Here is an 18,796-nt window from a genome sequence, read left to right as displayed (position 1 = left end):
GATCTGATGGAAGGGCAAACATATCAGGAAGGTGATATTGAGGTAAAAGAAAGTAAACAAGGAAGAGAGGTTATGCCTGTGTGGTCAGTGTAATCTAAAACAATTATCTGAATTCTTATTTAAAATATTATTTTAAATTTAATTCATTTAAAATAAATTTCTGAATCTTATCTTCAGAAGTTCTGCTTTATTATGTTGGATTAAGTTCCAAAAGTCTGTGTAGTTTAATAAGCAAACTTCTTGGATGACTCTACTATCAGTTATCTATGGACTTCATGCGAAGAGACAGACCAAAATGAAGGGAAAGCCAGAGGCAAAGGCCATTTTGGCAGCAGGATCAACAGGATCAATGTAGTTCCACACACTCTACCTTGGCCAATCACGAAAAGAGTCAATCTGCTGAAAGAAACATTAACTAGGGACCCATTTAAATAATAATTGTATACCATAGAGCATTCTTTTGAAGTTGAAAATGTATTCACCTTATTCTTTAATTGCTAATCTTCATGTATACTTACTATGTGCCAATTTTCTGTGTTTTTCATGTGCTGATTTATTTATCCTTATAACAATCTATAAGGTAGCTACTACTTATTATCATCTTAATCCTCTTGCAGTAGTTGGAGAAGTTATGTATCTTGCTGTGGCTCAGAGCTGATAAAGCCAAGAGCCATGGTTTTGTACCAGGTATTGGGTCTCTAGGGCTGAACTCTTGACCCCCATGTTATGAATTTGCCTCTCAAATAGCCCTTTAATGAAAGAGAAATATTTTAATTTAGGAAAGTATCTATGTCTAATAACATGTGACTTGAAATCTAAGGAACATAACCAACCTACCAGATATTAATTTCTTGATGTATTTTATTATCAATTAAATGCCAGAATAGCCTTGAAAAGTCTAAGATTGAGGGCTTCATGTCATCATAGCATACTTCTATGGGAGAAGCAATAGTTATTCTATGAAAATCTCACCATCATTCTGTTATTGAGAAGAGAAAAAACAGAGAAGGAAAAACAAAATAAATAAGGAGGAAACAGAAGGACTTAAAATATGCAGGAAAAAAAATAACTCAAAAGGCAGCCAAAACTAACGAGGTAAAATGACCTAGTTACAAAATCAGTAAAGCAAAGATTGATGGACTCTATTTTTGTTTTTTGCTAAAAGAAATAAGTGAGTAGATAGATTAAAAATAAGACCAAAAGACATCAGCTAACTGGTAGAATTGTTTTGATATTATATAGTGAAATAAAAATCTCCATAAATGTTATAGTTGCTCTAATACTTTTGAGTTAGGTTCTTATATCAAGGGCTTCAGATAGTTTTGATGTATATTTTTCACACATCTTTCATCAATTCATATTATTTTCAAACACTTGGCAATCTGTGTTGTAGATTAATCTTAGTAATTAAAATTTCATTATAAGGGAATTTCATATTCTGAGCCCTACATAATGCAAGAAAATTTAGTACAACTACAGATAAAGAGCATTTAAAGGGCTTCCCTGGTGGCACAGCGGTTGAGAGTCCGCCTGCCGATGCAGGGGACACGGGTTCATGCCCTGGTCCGGGAAGATCCCACATGCCGCGGAGCGGCTGGGCCCGTGAGCCATGGCTGCTGGGCCTGCGCGTCCGGAGCCTGTGCTCCGCAACGGGAGAGGCCACAACAGTGAGAGGTCCACATACCGCAAAAAAAAAAAAAAAAAAATTTAAAAATGCATCTTAAATTTTAAGTACATGACACAAGATCACTTTTGATATATCAAAAAGTGATTAAAATTTCTCCTCCTTGGTTAGATTTGTCATTCAATCACTGTGATGGAAAAAATCAAAACAAACAGGAAACTGTGATGGAATGAGGAAGAAGATGTTAATTCTCCATATACCTTAATCTTTCTTATATAAACCTTATTTTCTTTATTTTTCAATTTGAAGTTATCACTTAATGAAATATTTAGTTGGTGGGTAAAGTAAAATTTCATTATGAAAATTTAAAAATGTAGTTTTTTCAAATACAAATGAAACATTTCCAAACTAATGTATATGTAATAAAACACTTTGTTTATTCCTTTAAGATCATCTTTTCATTTAGTCACTGAAAAATGGCTGTATCATCACTGTATCTAAATAAAACCTACTCTCATTTCTGTTTGTTAAGCAAAGTAAAATCTTGGTTCATTTTTCTTAGAATTTACTGAGCAGTGCATAACTTTCAGTCTGCTTGTCAAAGCCAGTTTTATATTTTGAAGAGAACGGTGGACTTTGTTATATAGATGGCAGATCCCAGCCATTGTATGATTTAATATTTCTCATCATATTTCAGCTACATATTTATGTGAAGCTTGAGACAAATTATGTTTAAAAATGTCATTCCAGTAACATGATTTATGAATATTAAAAAAGAAAAAAAAATCCCCAAACATTAAGAATTAAGCTAACTTTAATGCATCTGAGAGTCTTTTAGAATATTTCCTTTAGGGGGTGAAATAAGTCCTTTTTTTGATAGTAATTCTCTTGAGAAGGTAATTTTAAACTGTTCAATCAAGATCATATAAAATAATATTTAATTATAAAAATTATACAAATCAGATATTCATTTAAAGACAAGTTTTCTTGAAAGTCAACAATGACAATATTCTTCTCTATAAGACTGTGAGCACAGCATTTCTTCGGATATGCACATTTTACTTACTTTTATTTTTTTAATTTCCAAAGTGTCACTGGAAAAAGATTTTCATCCAGTTACTGAAGACAAAAATGGCAGGACTAAGGGAGCTGTTGCCTTGAGAAGGGTTGGCTTTGAACCATTGGGTAGTTCATTATCCTCTAATCAAGCAGTCAAGTTTCTTTACCTCTAGAATTCACATTCTGCTGATTATCATTTAAGTACATTAATTGGTTACACTGTAATTTCTGGCTAGACCCATATGAACAAAGAACTGTTACTGATGGCTCATTCACAGTCTTATTCCCTTTTGTGTAGTTGGCTAAGAGATTCCCTCCAGATTTCTCTATCATCACCTACACAGCTCTCCCACTGGCTATAAAATACTGCAGCAGCTTGTAGGTAATTGATCAGACAAGTGAACTGTAAAATATTCATTTTCTACTTCAACAGCCAGATAAATCTCTTGGGAAGAGGATGAAAATATTGCTTATGCACATCAGGGTCAGGAGAGTAATAGCAAGGTTGCTGATAAGCAGGGGTCCACTACAGAGCTAATACTTAATTCGGTGCTCTGCCAGAGTCTGAAAGCATGCAGCATCCCTTTGCCTGAAGCTACAAGTCTCATTATACACTCAACCTGAGGCATCAACATCAGTGCCCAAGTCATGTTGCTCAAAGGATAGTGCTTCCTTTTTTAATTAATCAGGTTCATCGTGGCATAACATGCCAAATAGCCAATTAACACTTAGCTACTGTAACCAACATGCTAAACACTAAATTGCTAATGAAATGCGAGTGGGTAGAAAGGTAGCTGTACAAAGGATGATGGGAAAGCATGTTGGCTGATTTTTTTTTTTGTATAGCACCTGCGTTCTGGCGTTTTTTCTTCTTCACTTGGTTTCTTTCCTCTCTGCCAGCTTTTCAAATAACTGTCAAGCTACTTTAATTGGAAATTGTTAGAAGTAGACTGTAGTCAGACTAGTTAAGCTAAAGCAAAAGTAGTACATTATTTTAATCTTTTGCTCTGTGGGTTGTAATAGTAAAAGATGCTGAGAGGCATTTTCCTTGGTCTTGTCCCTGTTTCATATCTGTTACCAACTTTTTAAGGAGTTTCAAATCAGTGAAATATAAATCAGAAATAGTTATTTTTCTACAATCATCACTTTCCCCAGAGCTTTGATATATTTTTCTTTCCTGTCCTTTAATGAAATCTCAAGCGGATTCTAAAAACATTCCAGATACTTTGGTCATTAAAACATAGTGTACTTTATAATTTAAAGCATAATCTTGGTTTCAAACCCATCTATTTCTCAATCTGTAGCAAAGACTTGGGTTCTTCCCCCTACCCTTTGAAGCTTGGGTTCTCCATTGTCGATGATGTGGGGAGAAGAATGAGGATTAGTCACAGTTGTACTGCTCCCTCCATTGAGAGTAACTGTTTCTTATACTTACTCTGATGAAATATTGATGCACTCTTTTTGAAAGGTGTCCAGAGGATGGTTCTCAGATGAACACCCCACTGAGTTCTCTGGAGATTCTGTGGAGTCTCTCAACTTGATACTTCTCTATTTTAGAAGGTCCAGTTCTGGCTCAACTCCTTGCAAGGCTGTACTCGGCTCTTTCCCTCAGCACATCTGCTCTTGCTGCAGTCTTCCCATTTGCAGGCAGCACTCTTGGACGAAATACCAGCAAGATAGTACAGGGTTTTGTGATGTCCACTTAGCTTTTTCAGAGAAACTCATGCATTCCTTTCTATATACCACATTGCAGGGTATGAACAGCTCTCCCATCATCCTTTCTCTGTCACTACTACCTCTCTTCAATTCTCTTATACCCTGCTCAGACAAGTGTAGAGTTTGCATGCCTATCAGACATCCAGGTGAGGACTGAAATGATTATCCCCCTGATTTCAGGCAGTCTTATACTCTTTGCTCTACAAGTGATTTTCTTTTCTCTGCACTCTGCTGTTTTGAGATAGAAACGAAGCCTCCTCCTCTCTCTTTCTCATAAACACGGTATTAAGTTAAGCAATTTATCCTTTAGGAAGCACCCTGCATGGCTCTGTCTGTAAACCTGATGACTCTTGCCTCCAGTATCCTCCCACTCTTATAAAGAAAGTTGTAGTGGGGGTGAGAAGATTTCTTTAACTTTTAGTAAACTGTGATAAAATGTGCCTGTTCTCAGTTCTTGTCAGCAATCGATAATTTGTGGAGTATTATTGTTTTTAGCTCTGAGCCACACTGATAATTCTGGTACAACACTAAAAATTCACTCCATATCCTGTTATATATCTAATTCTAATCTGTGCTAAGAAGCTTAATGGAAAACTAAAAAGCAATCAGAAAATGCCTTCACTCTCTTCCATCTGGCTTTATTCTTTATAAAACAAAGGAAAATTGGAAAGATTGTTAAAAACAAGGGCTTCTTGTTTAAAATTGCATCTGGCTAGCAGAAAGGTTAGAGAATATCAATTTTTCTCGCTGGACATAGTTTTTCCTATCACCCTTGTCCTTCTGTAAGTTTCAAAGTCTAGCTTTAGCACAGTAAACACGTACTTATATACTTTTTATTTTCTGATTTATATTATCTTTGGATTCAGTGATTGTTGGAGGAATGAAGTGTTTTGTAAATACTCTGATATGGGTAGACTCATTCTATTTTTAGGGAGAAAATCATTAATAGCCAAACAATTATATTCTTGGCTCTATTTCATTTTCATGAAATTCAGTAGAAATTCCTCCAAATTTTGGCAACAAATAAGAATGAATAAATGAATGAATGAATGTAGTTTCCACATTTTGCCCAGTTAAGAATATCAAAGGCAGGTAGTTGGGAGAAAGTGCCTGCACTAACTTGAGCCAAATCATAAAAAGTAGGGGAAAATGGGTACTGGATTGGCAGCCAGCAATATCTGCTGAAAGGGCATTTACATTTTGTTCTTCAAAGTGTTTTATATTGTGTTTTGGTTCTACAATATATATGTCACTTTTATAATTATTGAGTATTAAATTGATAACCATATCTTTAAAGACTGAAAGATCGCAATCATGGGCTTCCCTGGTGGCGCAGTGGTTGAGAATCTGCCTGCTAATGCAGGGGACAGGGGTTCGAGCCCTGGTCTGGGAGGATCCCACATGCCGCAGAGCAACTAGGCCCGTGAGCCACAACTACTGAGTCTGCGCGCCTGGAACCTGTGCTCTGCAACAAGAGAGGCCACGATAGTGAGAGGCCCACGTACTGCGATGAAGAGTGGCCCCTGTTTGCCTCAACTAGAGAAAGCCCTCGCACAGAAACGAAGACCCAACACAGCCAAAAATAAATTAATTAATTAATAAACTCCTACCCCCAACATCTTAAAAAAAAAAAAAGAAAGATTGCAATCATATAAAAGCTTATGTACTGAAAAAAGAAGTGAAACCAAAATGTTAGCACTGACTAGTTCTAAGTAGGAGCCTTACAAGTGCTTTACCTTTTTTCAATTTTTAATTTATTTTTCAGTTATTCTATAATGAACATACAGGTCCTTTCTAATAAGGAAATTAATTATTATTAAGATTAGTTTTATTTTTCCAGTAGTTCTTAAAGTTGACTGAAAGTGTACTCACACTTTACAGTTCCGTCAAGGGGGCATTAGTCAGCTTAAGATGTATATTGGAATAAAATACTGCCCGTATCATGTAGTCTACAGAGTCATGGACTGCTGGGGAAGACAAATTGAACACCACATGTTTTTAATACTAAAGCAAGTCCATTAGAAACAGATGCAACAGTAATGCTACAAATAAAACAAATAAATCAAAGGTTCTTAGGGACTTCCCTGGTGGCGCAGTGGTTGAGAGTCTGCCTGGTGATGCAGGGGACGTGGGTTCGTGCCCTGGTCCGGGAGGATCCCACATGCCGCAGAGTGGCTGGGCTCGTGAGCCATGGCTGCTGGGCCTGTGTGTCTGGAGCCTGTGCTCCGCAACGGGAGAGGCCACAACAGTGACAGGCCCACATACCGCAAATCTTAGAGCAGAACAGTTGCTCAGTTGTTAACCTAAGTTATAAATTTTCTCATGTCTATTACTTTTTGATAATTTAAAATAAATTCTAGAAATAAAAATTATAACCACTCAATACATTTTTAACATGCCCTTTATGACTATCTCAGAAATAATAGAACCTTTATGCTGCATGCAATTGATTTCCTTTCCACCTAAGCAATTTCTTGATAAAATCACCTTAAAACAAGGTATTATTTTAATTCCTTTTATAATTCTCAAGTCCTTACTGCTATTGCATACATTCTTATTTTTAATATTTTAATGGAATATTTAAGGCATGTAAAATGAAAATAATCTAATCCATGCAATTCATGTCCTACCTTAAGAAAAAATAAGTTTCCAACAGACTTCCCATTTCCAGTTCCTCATGTAAGGAATTTGGAAATCTCCACTCGACCCTAACAACAAGTAAAAAGCTTAATAGACTGAAAAAAAATTAAAAAAACCTCTTCCTGAAACCGTAAGAGAGAATCAGTCCTCTGTACTTGAGGTTTGCATCTGTGGATTCAACCCATCTCAAATCATGTAGTATAGTATTTACTATTGAATTAAAAAAAAAAATTCTTGTATAAGTGGACCCATGCAGTTCAAACCTGTGTTGTATAAGGGTCAAGTGTGTATATATATATATATATATATATATATATATATATACACACACACACACACTATTGTACTGTCTTATCTGTATTATTCCTCATACTTTTTTGGTATTGTCAATTCTTTTTTTTTCAATTCTCATATTTTCTACTGCTCTTATTTATTTATTAATTCTCTCTCTTGCTCTATCTAATTATATGTTAAATCTATCTATTCTGCTCCTAATTTTAGTTGCTGTGTAATTTCGCTCTAGATTTCTCTTTGACTCTATTTTTGTAGATTCTAGTTTTTTTGATGTATTTTTTATCTTCTCATCTCTTTTCTTCAGCTTATTAATAACAATTATTTTAAAACTGATTTCTTATATCTCCAATGTCTGAATGAACTCTAGATCAGTTATTATCATTTTTCTTTTGATTCTGTCTACTTGTATGTCTAGCAATTTTTGATTGAATATAGTCATAATTTAGGAACAATAGTAATCGCTGGATAATGTTTTCTTCATTCAGAGAAGGTTAACATTTGTTTCTGACTGGTAGAGAAGACACTTATTTTCTTAATTTAATTAGAAAGTGAGCAGTTTCAAGCTGAGTTTCAGAACTTTTAAAACTTTGTCTATTTACACTTAGTCCTAGAGAATTAGAGAGTCTCAACCCTCAACTCTAATTTTTCTCTCTCCTGAATTGTAGAAAGGCTGTATGTTGGGTTTACCTTTTCTTTCAAGGCAAAAACTGCCCCAAACTGCTAGGCTAACTGGAATGCATTTCCAGTTCTTAGAGATCTTGGTATGTCAAATTTTGGTGACTTAGTAGCTCTCCCATGACTTCAAAGCAATTTATTTTACATAGTATCAAGTTTTACTAAATTCTCTCAGCAAGATATTTGTCTGATATAAGTGAATCCATTATAGTGAAAAGTAGAGTTTCTCTTATTTTTTTTCCCCTCTAACATCTAGAAAGTCACTCTGGATATTGTTTTGTTTTTGTTCTTTTTTTTTTTTTTTTGATGTGGACCATTTTTTAAAAAGCTTTATTGAATTTGTTACAATATTCCTTCTGTTTCATGTATTTTTGGTTTTTTGGCCATGAGGCATGTGGGATCTTAGCTCCCCAACAGGGATTGAACCCACACCCCCTGCATTGGAAGGCGAAGTCTTAATCACTGGACCTCCAGGGAAGTCCCACTCTGGATATTGTCTGCATTGGAACATCCACTGGGGAAAATAAAATGAGTGAATCAACACCTCACAACATCAAAACTCAGAAAAGATTCTTGAGAACAGGGGTTGCCTCTTATTTATGATTGATGTATAGCATTTCTGACATTGCAAATGGTGCACAAATTCAGCCTTTTTGATTGAATTAAATTTCAGTGTTTAAAAAGACCCCAAATAGCCAAAGCAATCTTGAGAAAGAAAAACAGAGCGGGAGGAATCAGGCTCCCTGATTTCAGACTATACTACAAAGCGACAGTAAACAAGACAGTATGGTACTGGCACAAAAACAGAAATATAGATCAATGGAAAAGGATAGAAAGCCCAGAGATAAACCCACGCACATATGGTCACCTTATCTTTGATAAAGGAGGCAAGAATATACAGTGGAGAAAAGACAGCCTCTTCAATAAGTGGTTGTGGGAAACCTGGACACTACATGTAAAAGAATGAAATTAGAACACTCCCTAACACCATACACAAAAATAAACTCAAAATGGATTAAAGACCTAAATTTAAGGCCAGACACTATAAAACTCTTAGAGGAAAACATAGGCAGAACACTCTATGACATAAATCACAGCAAGATCCTTTTTGACCCACCTCCTAGAGAAATGGAAATAAAAATAAATATAAAAATAAACAAATGGGACCTAATGAAACTTAAAAGCTTTTGCACAGCAAAGGAAACCATAAACAAGACCAAAAGACAACCCTTAGAATGGGAGAAAATATTTGCTAATGAAGCAACTGACAAAGGATTAATCTCCAAAATTTACAAGCAGCACATGCAGCTCAATATCGAAAAAACAAACAACCCATGCCAAAAATGGGCAGAAGACCTAAATACACATTTCTCCAAAGAAGATATACAGATTGACAACAAATACATGAAAGAATGCTCAACATCATTAATCATTAGAGAAATGCAAATCAAAACTACAATGAGATATCATCTCACACCAGTCAGAATGGCCATCATCAAAAAATTCACAAACAATAAATGCTGGAGAGGGTGTGGAGAAAAGGGAACCCTCTTGCACTGTTGGGGGGAATGTAAATTGATACAGCCACTATGGAGAACAGTATGGAGGTTCCTTAAAAAACTAAAAATAGAACTACCATACGACCCAGCAATCCCACTACTGGGCATATACCCTGAGAAAACCATAATTCAAAAACAGTCATGTACCACAATGTTCATTGCAGCTCTATTTACAATAGCCAGGACATGGACGCAACCTAAGTGTCCATCAACAGGTGAATGCATAAAGAAGATATGGCACATATATTCAATGGAATATTACTCTGCCATAAAAAGAAACGAAATTGAGTTATTTGTAGTGAGGTGGATGGACCTGGAGACTTTCATACAGAGTGAAGTAAGTCAGAAAGAGAAAACTAAATACCGTATGCTAACACATATATATGGAATCTAAAAAAATGGTCATGAAGAACCTAGGGGCAAGACGAGAATAAAGGCACAGACCTACTAGAGAATGGACTTGAGGAAATGGGGAGGGGGAAGGGTAAGCTGGTACAAAGTGAGAGAGTGGCATGGACATATATACAGTACCAAACGTAAAATCAATAGCTAGTGGGAAGCAGCTGCATAGCACAGGGAGATCAGCTTGGTGTTTTGTGACCACCTAGAGGGGTGGGATAGGGAGGGTGGGAGGGAGGGAGACACAAGAGGAAAGAGATTTGGGGACATATGTATATGTATAACTGATCCACTTTTTTATAAAGCAGAAACTAACACACCGTTGTAAAGCAATTGTACTCCAATAAAGATATTAAAAAAAACAACAAACAAAACAAAACAAAACAAGAAATTTCAGAGTTTAAGTGAAAACCTTCATCCTGTTTGCAAAGAAGGTCAAGATCATCTTAGCCTTTTCATCGTACCCTCTCAGAGCTGCTATACTGATAATTGTCTATCAATATTTTTAATGGTATATTGGGACTTCCTACCCTAGCAACATTTGTACTGTACTCTTTCCTCATTCTTAGTCTAGCAAAGCCTCCTAAGTTGACTTTATTTATTTAAGGCTGGTTTTCTCCTATGAAATTAATTTTTGCTAATAAAATGACTCAAATTTAACTTAGATAATCTAAAGACCCTACTTCAACCCAATTTTGGTATTTTTTATAATATGTGAAACAAATAGAAACTAACCTTCTATGATTGAAATAGGGGTGGAGGCCCCTAACCTTTTAGCCTTTCCTTCATACCCAGGATAGAATCTACCTTCCTCCTCAAGGTAGTCCCATGTTTGAGCTTATGTTCTAATTTAGAGGTTGAAATAATCATTCCTTTCAAAGTAAAGTGCCCACAACCTTTGTGAAAATAGTCTGCCCTGCTTGATACATGATGGTCATACCATTTGGTTATCCCAGCTGTGGCTTGCTCAGGGTCCTCATTTTTCTGGCAACAGGCAAAGAGGTAGACAAATAAAAATTGGTAAGCACATGAGGGATTCACTTCAGAAGCAGTCACAATTTTTTTTTTTTTTAGGAAACATAAAAAATCATAGGTTAAAAACAGAGCATTTTTTGTTCAAATAATTAAGTTACAGTGGTATGAATTATGTAAAATAAGGTAGTTGATAAAGTTGAAGAGTTAGAATTATGTTCTAAATTTTGTCAGTGTTATTTCCTATGGGCTCGTTAGCATGAAAAAGTTTTTTAACCAAAACATTAGAGCTATAACATTCACTTATCATATCATACATGAAGCAAGAGAAATAAAAGTAGAAATGTTTAGCTTAATCTTCCCATCTTTAAGTACAGAATCAAGTAAAATATGAATTTAATATGCATTAATTACTATATCTTTTCTGCCATCCTCTTTCTTGATGATACTAATGAAATTCAGAGAAGACTCTTTTCTAAATGTGCAAATGTCTTACAGGAACTGAGATTTCTTTTTTAGAGTCTCTGTAACAGATACAAGACTTTGCCTGAGGGTGCTCTTTGAGAAATGAGAAACATTAAAATAGTATGAGGGAATAAAAGGATCTTTCTTAGCCTGTCTGCATTCCTACTTTAGAAAACTAATGTCTGAGAACCACTTCATTATTTTTAGTTATAATCAGTGTACTTCTTAAAATTCAGAGTGAATGAAGAAAATGTAGTTAGACTCAAATGTTCATAGTAATATAAGAAGTCTACACTTTCAAGGGAAAATATAAAATATATAGTCCTAAAAGAGACCTGAGACAACACTCTCCCCATTGCCATGGACCTTAAGCCTACTAATCCCAACCTGACTTATCTTATGATTTAAAATATAGGTCCTTTGGTTAAAATCTATTCTTTAATTCTCACCTTTTTATGCATCTGGATTTTGAATATGACTTCTCTGGCTCTGGTTCCACCCTTCCATTGTGCTTTCTGGAAATCTTGTTCAATGGCAAACAAACTCCCACAGAGCCTTAACCTATTGATGACGCTAATTATATATCATGATTTTGACTGAAACTTGGATTTCCCTGAAGATACTACTTTCTGGCATATTTCTTGAAAGTATCACTTACTCCTAACAAAGATAGCATTTTTTTTTTGGAATCTGAATTATTAGAAATCTCTAAGACTATAAAAGCTGCTCATTGTTTCAGACTTTGCATGTATATGTGAATATGTGAGGAGGGGTTTTTCTCTTAACTTTCAGGCTTCTGACATGTGAGGTTTAGAAATTATGTTACCCTTAAATATACAGCATTTAACTGACTTACAAAAAATGTGTACACAATATAAATTCAGTTTGAAACTTATGATACTACATTATGGCCAGGACCAAGACTTGGTGAATCATCTGATCTGCTATGATTAAGTGTGACCTTTTTCTACACCAGATTTAGAGATATCCCATTTAGGGTGACATCTCTTATGAATCTGTGTTAATTAAATGACAAAGTAAAAATGATAAAAAAGACAATATATATCACAGCTCTGCAAAATGAAAATGTAGTAATTCATTTCTCATTGCAGTTTTTTTTTTATTTTTCTTCTTGTTTTTCCATTTAGAAGTCTATCTTAAAGTATATAGCCTATTATCACATTAATAAATGTAAACTATTTATAAATATATTGAGTTTTAATAGATAACAGTGTATATTTAGGAGATATTGAAATTAATCACAGGCAGATAATTCCACAACACTACATTAATATTTTTACATGGTGTTGTAGGTTGAATTGTCCAACCCTCCTCTGCCACCCTCGCCACCTCACCCCCTGTGAAGATACTGATATTCCAATGTCTCATACCTGTGAATAAAACTTTAGTTGAAAATAGGGTCTTTTCAGATGATCAAGTTAAGTAATCTTAGGGTCATTAAGGTAGGCCCATAATAAGGATAATAGATATGTATTTTGCAAATCAATTTTGCCTAAGGAATGCAAGATTGGTTAAATATTAGAAAATTAATGTACTTGTCACATTAAGAGATTAAAGAAAAAATTACACAATCACACAGATAGATGCAGAAAAAGCACCTGATGCAAAATCAATATTGATTCATAATAGCAGTCCCAAACTAGTATAGAAGGGAATTTCTTTAATATGGAAAAAGATAGGTATAAGAAAACCAGAGCAAATACCATACTTAATAATGATGTGAAGAAAGCTTTGTCTCTGAAATGATAAACAGTGCAGAGATACTCAATATCACCACTTCCTTTTTCAACATTCACTGTTCTTAGTAAACTAAGAAGAGGATAAAAAAGATATATGAATTGGGAAAGATGAAATAAAAGTAAGTGTTCATAGAGATTTCATAGGTATTATTAATATATACATAGAAAATTCCAAAGAATCTGGATATGAATAATTGGAATTAAAAATAAGACTTTAGTGAGGTTTAGTGATATAAAATCAGTGTGTAAAAATGTATTATACTCCTGTGTGTAAACAAAAATCTATTAGAATGTAAAAATATTTCTTTTATTATAAAAATATTAAGTATCCAGATAATTTAAAGTAATATTTATATTATTCTTCAACCCAAATTTGAGAATATTCAGTTTTGTCAAGCATGTGTAGAATCTTTTTAAAAAACAACTACTTACTTAACAAAAAAACAAATCTCAGCCTCATCATTTATATCACATTCTCTGTAAACAAAATAATGAAGAGGTGCATTAGTAACAAAAATATAAATTAAAAAATCCTCTTGTGTGGAATATAAAAACATATCTAGATAAATTGTCAATTAAGAAATAAAATGGATATTAAAATTAGTAAAAATAACAATGAAAAGGTATGTATATGTATTTGTAGGATGCAACAAAAGTGGTATTTTGAAGAAAATTGTAACTTTGTACTCATATTAAAATAAAAGAAAGGCCAAAATGTATTGACTTAAGGAACTAACTTATGTAGTTGAAAGTAGGACAAGAGCCTAAACTCAAAGTAGAAGGAAGAAAATGAAAAACACAAATTAATGAAACAGAAAACTGCTCTAATAGTGATGATCAAAACACTTTTCTTTCACTTTTTCATCTTTTGTCTCTTTGTGCTGTTCTTTGTAATTTCTTTTGACAAATCTTCCAGTTTATTAACTCTCCCTTTAGCTTCCTCTATTAATGCAGCTGATACCTTACATTAATATTGTGCTTTAATTTATATACGTCTTCATTTCTAGAAGCTCTGTTTAATTTTAAATAATTCTATTCTTTTTTATAGTTTCCTGTGATCTACATGTTTCTAAACTTGATTTTTGTAAATAAACTTTTTATTTTAGATAGGTTTAGAATTACCAAAAAAATTACAAAGATAATACAGAGAGTTCCCATATACATCACACCAGTTTTCACTATTATTAATATCTCACGTGTGTTACATTTGTTTCAGTTAGTATCCCAATATTAATACGTTATTAACTTAAGTCCATACTTCATTCAAATATTTAGTTTTTACCTAGTGTCCTTTTACTGTTCCAGGGTTCCATTCAGAATCCCACATTATATTTAGTCATTATATCTTCTTAGGCATCACTTGTGTGTGAGTTTCTCACACTTTCTATATCTTTTATGTCCTTGACAATTTTGTGGAGTACTGGTCAGAATTTTTTTTTTTTTTTTTTTTTTTTTTGCAGTATGCGGGCCTTTCACTGCTGTGTCTCTCCCATTGCGGAGCACAGGCTCCAGCTGTGCAGGCTCAGCGGCCATGGCTCACGGGCCCAGCCGCTTCGCGGCATGCGGGATCCTCCCGGACCAGGGCACAAACCTGTGTCCCCAGCATCGGCAGGCAGACTCTCAACCACTGCGCCACCAGGGAATCCCCTGGTCAGATTTTTTATAGAAGGTCCCTCTATTGTTATTTGTCTGATGTTCATCTTGTGGTTAGACTGGAGTTATACATATTTTGGGAGGAATACCACAGAGTTAAAGTGACATTTTACCACTTCATAACAAATGCAATGTTCATTGCAGCATTATTTACAATAGCCAGGATATGGAAGCAACCTAAGTGTCCATCTATAGATGAATAGATAAAGAGGATGTGATTGATATATATATATATATATATATATATATATATATATATATGAATCTGGAGGGTATTATGCTGAATGAAATAAGTCAGACAGAGAAGGACAAATAGCATATGATTTCACTTATATGTGGAATCTAAAAACAAAAAAATGAACAAACATAACAAAATAGAAACTCATAGATACAGAAAACAAACTGGTTGTTGCCAGATGGGAGAGGGATGTGGAGATGGGCAAAATAGGTGAAGGGCATTAATAAGTACAAACTTTTAGTTTTAAAATACATAAGTCACAGGATTGTAATGTACACTATAGGGAATGTAGTTAATAATATAGTAATAACTTTGTGTAGTGACAGATGGTAACTAGACTTATTGTGATGATCACTTTGTAATGTGTAAAAACTTCAAATCCCTATGTTGTACACCTAAAACTAATATTAAGCCAGTTATACTTGAATAATAAATAAAATAATTGATTGATTAAAAAGTGCACATACTATCAGCATGATTTATTACTTTTTTGAAGATTGCACATATTTATATTTTATACATTATATGTACATTTACTATGTTACAGATTACATATCATACTTAATTTATAAATTTGCATATATTTATATAAGTTTTTTTATTTGAAGTATAGTTGATGTATAATATTATACATTACAGGTGTACAATACAGTGATTCACAATTTTTAAAGGTTATGCTTCATTTATAGTTAAAAATATTTGCTGTATTCCCTGTGTTGTACAATATATCCTTGCAGCTTCTTTTATACCTGGTAGTTTGTACCTCTTAATCCCCTACCCTTATATTGCCCCTCCTTCCTTCCCTCTCCCCCGTGCTAACCACTAGTTTGTTCTCTATATCTGTGAGTCTGCTTTTTTGTTATATTCACTAATTTGTTGTATTTTTTAGATTCCACATATAAGTGATACCATATAGTATTTGTCTTTCTCTGATCTGTACTTTCTTTCCTACCTTACTTTAGCATTATTATTGCAAAGGGTACTTCCAAATTAGTACCTTTGCTACAATATTTAAATTTAAATGTCCCCTAAAGTAAATTACAGTATTTCAGGGAATTCCCTGATAGTCCAGTGGTTAGGACTCTGCACTTTTACTGCCGAGGGTCTAGGTTGGATGCCTGGTCGGGGAACTAAAATCCCACAAGCCGCCCGGCATGGGCAAAAAATAAATAGATAAATAAATAATAGTGTTTCAAATAGAAAAGCTATCAGCCAGGAAATGCAAAAAGGAGGCACTTCAAATTGAGGACAGCATTCAAAAGGTAATAGAAGGGAATTTAAGCCTTTATGTATGAATATAAAATGATGTTGCATACGTCTGAAAACATAGACGTATCAACTTTCTTCTATTTAAATGTGTCCCCTTTTAGCTAATTGAATGTGTCTTGTCTTGAAATGAATTATTTTTTCATATTCTTTTTGTCACATATATGGCATTACTTGAAACAAATCTAAGGAGCAATAGCAACTCTGTGGTTTGTTTATTTTTATGGTAAACAACAATAGAAGGATTGGCAATAGAAGACTTGCTCAAATTTATACTAGATTTTAAAAGCATATTTGTAAGGGACCTCATATGCTGTGTAAATACCTGTTTATATATTTGTAAAATAACTATTGTGGAACATGTAATGGGGACTTTTTAGTAGCCTACAAATCAAACAACCCCTTTAGCAGTCATAGCTTGCTTTCTTAAATGTATATTTAAAATGGTAAGAAGATTTGAAATGAGTTTTTAGCATTCTGGCTGTGTAGCAAATCTCTTGTCTGCAGTTAAAGGCTTTTAAGTTGTCTCTCGGGAAAAAAAGACAAGTATCTTTTAGTAATAGGATGACTGACTCCTCACAGAATTTCATTAGAATTCACTTGTACCATTCTAAATCCCACAAGTATTGCACAATTTTCAGTAAATTTACAAAGGGACAGAGTTGTGTGGGACAGGTTCAAAAGACAATTCAGCACTATTCAGAGCAGAAGTTATTCTGGTTTCAGATTTAGATTAGTTTTCAATGCCTGCATCTGTATAGCATTGTATAATATTTAAGCAATTTTGCAAATATTAATTCACCAACCTCAAGCTTCAGGCTGTTTTGAAAGTGTGTTTATAAAATGATTTGGGGGTTAGTGATCAATGAGGGTCATTTTACTTGTTCCATGTTTCATAATTCGTTTGCTTCTACCTTTCCCTCCTGCCTTCCATTTTCCCTCCTCCCTTCTGTTTTCTTCAGCTTTTATTTCTTCAATTATTCATTGAACATATATTGTATATTGGTAGCTATGTTCAATGTGAAGAAGTAAAGCTATGGTTCCTAGGTAATAAATACTAGGAACTAGTTGGGGAAACATTGAAAAACATGAGAGGTTAAATAACAGAAAAAACCGGCCGGTGCTATGATGGGAATAGTCAAAATGACAATAATAGCAGTGGTGACATCTTCCAAATATAAATGGTTAGAAAACATGTATGCTTGGGTATAGCACATTTTCTATATTATATTATTTATACTATTACATGCAAGAGACTCTAGGAAGACATAGATCACAATGGGCTGATTGCTCAGTAAAATACTTTTCTTGAAGAGAATGTACTTTGTCGAAGTTTGGAAGTGTAAGTGGCTTGAAGTAGATAAAGAAGAGTAAGATGGTCCTTCCAAGAAAAGAAACAATATAATAAATAAAATCATGGGGCTGAAAATGAGAAGATATATTTAGATGATAATTATATAATATATTTGCCTGGTTGGAAAACAAGGCTGTTTTTGTTTGTTTGTTTAATAAATTGTATGGGAGACAAGGCCGGAAACAAAAGGATAATTCTTTCAGGAAGACTTGATTATCTACCTGTAGAATTTTTAAACTAGCGTAGATGCAGTTGATTTGAGCAGATATTTAATTTGATAATAGACATGCCACAGAAAGATTAAATATTTTCTACCCAATTCTCCAATCTACATGCTAACCATGATTATTGTTTCAAGAAACTCTTCCTGATTTATTTTAAAGTCAAATCCAATTTATTCTTAATACATAAAGATTAAATCTGTAAGATTTATCTTAAAATGATGCTTTATTAACATAATTATTTAATTAGAGGAAAATCTTATCTCAATTAAAAAATTAGAGAAAAACTGCTGCTTTAAAAAATTGATTTAAATTCATGTGAGAGGACTGTGCAACCTGAGTTTCATACAGGATAGAATGGGTAAATGTAGTTATAAAGTATCTCCCCTAAAAACAGAACTAATTTTTTAGAAGGAATTATATTATAGTGGGGAAGGAATGAGGTTTACCTTGACATTTAGGAGTTGGAAAGAAAATCCAAGAAGAGTTTTTGAGAACACCAGTCGCATTTGGGTATCATAGATGCCAAGGATAGAGTATTTCAAAGTGGAACTGGTAAATAGTGCAAATACTTAAGACAATTAAGTAATGTAGTATGTGTTGACTGTCTGTTGGATTTAGCCATTTGTAGTTCAGCGATCACATTGGAAAGAACAGATTTTGGGTGTTCAGAAGGGAAAACCATAATTATTGCATTAAGGAGATGTTAGGGAGTGAGGAAATGGATACAGTTTAGGGTAGTCCATTGAAGAAGCTTGCACTTGTAAAATGTGGGATAAATTGAAAGGCAGGGATACTTGAATATGGGTAGGGACATTTGTCAAGGTTGGAAAATATTTGAGTACGTTAAAATGTTGATGAGAAAGGACCATTATGAAATGATAGGTAAAAAACATGGAGG

General features: G+C 34.0%; 1 non-coding gene across 1 annotated transcript; it reads left to right on the top strand.

Moving 5' to 3' along the window:
• Nucleotides 1–16,111: 16,111 nt before the first annotated feature.
• TRNAK-UUU (transfer RNA lysine (anticodon UUU)) lies at nt 16,112–16,184 on the top strand. Its single transcript has one exon. It is a non-coding gene; the product is annotated as a tRNA-Lys (tRNA).
• The last annotated feature ends 2,612 nt before the right edge of the window (nt 16,185–18,796 follow it).

This window comes from Lagenorhynchus albirostris, chromosome 8 (assembly GCF_949774975.1).
Source record: "Lagenorhynchus albirostris chromosome 8, mLagAlb1.1, whole genome shotgun sequence".
Lineage (NCBI taxonomy): Eukaryota > Metazoa > Chordata > Mammalia > Artiodactyla > Delphinidae > Lagenorhynchus > Lagenorhynchus albirostris.
Note: the sequence above shows the minus strand (reverse complement) of the source record. Positions and strands in the feature narration are given on the sequence as shown.